Source organism: Anopheles marshallii, chromosome 2 (assembly GCF_943734725.1).
Source record: "Anopheles marshallii chromosome 2, idAnoMarsDA_429_01, whole genome shotgun sequence".
Classification (NCBI taxonomy): Eukaryota; Metazoa; Arthropoda; class Insecta; order Diptera; family Culicidae; genus Anopheles; species Anopheles marshallii.
This window is the reverse complement of record NC_071326.1, coordinates 61,045,604-61,049,344: the sequence shown is the minus strand read 5'-3', so window position 1 is coordinate 61,049,344 and position 3,741 is coordinate 61,045,604.

Here is a 3,741-nt window from a genome sequence, read left to right as displayed (position 1 = left end):
AAGTACAGAAAGATTTAACGAACACGAAAACCTAACAAACCAACAAATATTCAGTGAGGAAGAAATATACTTAATCGACACAATAGTATACGAAATAGAAACCCCGAATTGAGAAATATTCCCATATCCAAAGCAATAATAATATAACGATTCAAACTAACAAAAAGAGATAAAAAATAAGACAACCAAACAGACCAAATACCAAATAAATAAGAAAAATATTTAAAAATGGATAGTTTAAAAATACTTCAAACGAATATTCAAAGTATAAAAGAAAATAGAGAGGAGCTAAGACATATTCTACACGACAAAAACTAGGAAATAGCATGTCTTCAAGAAACATGGTTGAAGAGTGCCAAAAAATCACAAACCCAGGGTTCAACATAATTCGAACAGACCGCAGCGATGGCTATGGAGGAACATGTATGTGGGAATGAGCGATCGAGCTTAGAGCGAAAAGAGAACGAGCAGAAAGTTAGCGAGTAGGAAGTTAGAGCGAGAGGGGAAAAATTGAACGGACGGGTAGAAAAGATAAAAGGAGCGATGCGCGTTATCACGAGACAGTCGCGTATTAGTAACAGGACGATACGATCCTCCTCGGAACAACCGAATTCATACTTCATTATTCAATAAACTTTTTCACATTATTCCCTACATGTGTATTGATCAATAAAAAAAACGCATATAAAAAAACTAATCATGACAGACGAAACAGACGAAGAGATACAAACAGCAGCAATAATACTACACTCAGAAAACCTTTTAATTATATTAATATTCATGGCACCACAAACCTCAATACAAAAATCTAAAACCACTATAACAAAAATAACACACAACAAGAGCCACCATATTAGAAGAAATAGACAATTCAGATTTAATCATACTAAAAAATAACACCTACACATACATACCCACAGATATCAATAAAAGAAAAACACCAATAGATCTAACCATTATATCCAGCGACATACACACAGATACCCCAAAACAAATAAAAGACAATCACATTGGAGGCAGCAACCACAGAACAACAGAATTCACAATACAAAACCAAAAAAAAAAAACCTCTAGCAAAAACACCACACCATAACCAACAAACATAAAGTTTAAAAAAAAACACATAAACAATATAACAGCAAACGACATACAGAACATTAAACAATTCACATAAAAAGTCCTAAAAATCGTAAACGATAGCACACAGAAAATGAAAAACTCACCCAAACCATGGTGTAATGATGAAATAAAAACAGCATATGAAACTAGAAACAGAATAAAACTAATCGGACAAGAAACATGGAAAACGCTATAGTGCTTGTCGAATTTTCGGATAGTTGGTGGCAAAATTATAACACGTTATTACGATTAAAGCGTAATACTACTAAGTTCAAATTTATTGCCGCTTTTCTTTAACAATCCGAAATGATAGAGAGCTCGCCAACGGCTCCGTTCCCTTTTTGTAAGCACCCTGACTGTCTCGGCGCCCTCTATCGGAAACAGGGAGAACTGTACAACCAGGGATCGTCAAACTACTTTGACATTCTCCGGCCCAGCATGAAAACGTGTTGCACGTTCAGTGCTTTGTTTATCGTCATTTAAGCCCTGTGTAAACCGCGTGTTCTGCTTGTCTCTGATACGTTTCCCTCGTGATTCGACTTAACATCTAATACGGCTAATTTCGCGGCGGGTCGTAATAACAATCCTTGTGCAGTCTGTACTGTGGCCTATCTTACCTGCCCATCTTTTGCGATAACTACATCTACAACACGCCCTTTCGGCCAAGTGTTTCTCGGAAGATTCGCATCTACGATCACTACTACGTCTCCCACTGCAACCGGCGGTACTCGATCAAACCACTTATCTCGTCGCGTCAACGTAGGTAGATAATCTGCCACCCATTTCTTCCAGAACAGCCCTGCTAACGCTTGCGACGCTTTCCATGTCATTTTCATGGTAGCAGTGGTATCATCGAAGGTCGTAAAGTGATGTTCATCGTTTGTTGTACCCAGGAGGAAGTGATTTGGCGTCAATGCTGGCTCCGATTCTTCGTCAAGCGGTACCTGCGTCAGCGGTCGAGAATTTACGATCATTTCAACCTCGGTTAGAGCTGACAGTAAAACTTCATCAGTGGGAAGACGAGGCATTTTCATTCTGTTCAGTACTCTTTTCACCGATTGGACTAGTCGTTCCCACCATCCGCCAAAATGTGGTGCACCAGGTGGGTTGAACTTCCATCTCAGGTTGGGGCCAGTGAATTCGCTATTACTTCATTCTCGTCCACTTCCTTCCAGGCTTCTTTGAGTTGTTTTGCAGCTCCAACAAAGTTTGTTCCTCGATCGCTGATAATTTCCACCGGATTTCCTCTACGGGAGATAAATCTGCGGATCGCCATGATGCAGGAAGAAGTGGTGAGTGTTTGTGCTACTTCTAAGTGAATTGCCCTCGTCGTAAGGCAGGTGAACAGGACTCCCTATCTTTTCTCCACTCGACGCCTGACTGCTACAGGGATGGGCCCGAAATAGTCTACCCCAGTATACGAGAACGCTCTTTGAAACACTCCCAATCGTTGAGGAGGCAAGTTTCCCATCAAAGGAGGATTAGGACGGGCATCGCGGTTTTTACAAAACTGACAGGAGCGGCGCACTCGGCTATAAGTCCCCATTAGTCTTGGTATACTAAAACGAGAACGTATTTCGTTGATGGCTGCCTGGTGATGTTAGTGTTTGTAGCGCCGATGATAATGTTCCAACAGTAACGACGTCACCTGATGACTGCGTGGGAGGATTATAGGACGTTTTTTAGCTTCGCTTACCCATGGGCAATTGGCAAGCCGACCTCGGGTTCTTAGTAATCCGTTCTCATCCAGTTCCGGGCACAATTTATAAAGGGGGCTCCTCTTCGCGATCCGTGATTTCCAAGGATAAGTCGCTGCATCAGAATTCTCTAGGCGTCGTATCTCGGCCTGAAATACGTCTCGTTGCGCCAGGATGAACGCCTCTCGTTCCGCTCGTGCCAGCTCCGGTTGAGTCAACGTGCCCTTCGAAATGCTGGTTCTCCTTGAAGAGACGAACGTAACAAAACGTAAGACGTAGGCTATAGTTCTTACCAACCGGGGCCATGAAGAAAAACGAGACACGTCGATCCATTGTTTCTTCAGGTGTTCGTGGTGAAATAGATTACGTCGGATTTCCTCGGATGTTCCCTCGGAAGGAAGCTCTCTTCCAGGCCACTCGTTTTCCGCATGCCACAGAAACTCCGGCCCGTGGAACCATCGACTCGACGGGTCCAACGTTGGAGTTTTCTGCCACTTCGTTCCTTCATCCGCGACGTTCAGTTTTGTCGATAGCCAGCGTCATTGTCGTACTTCGGTGCTTTCTAAAATCTCGCTTACACGAAATGCCACAAACTGACTGTATTTTCTATGATCTGCTTTTAGCCAACACACCACATCCCGAGAATCGATCCAAAAGGTAACCTGGCATATCTTCAGACGGTGCGATTTTACGATGTTGTCAGCGAATCTCGTGCCAATAACTGCTGCTTGCAATTCGAGGCGCGGGATGGACAGGAACCTGAGTGGGGCTACGCGAGTTTTAGACCCGACTAGCGCGCATTCAACCACTCCCTCTGCTTCAAAACGTAGGTATGCGACAGCGGCCATTTCGCTGGCGTCACAAAAAACATGTAATTGCAGCTCCGCTGCCTCGCAGGAAACGACCTGTCGATAGCACCTTGGTA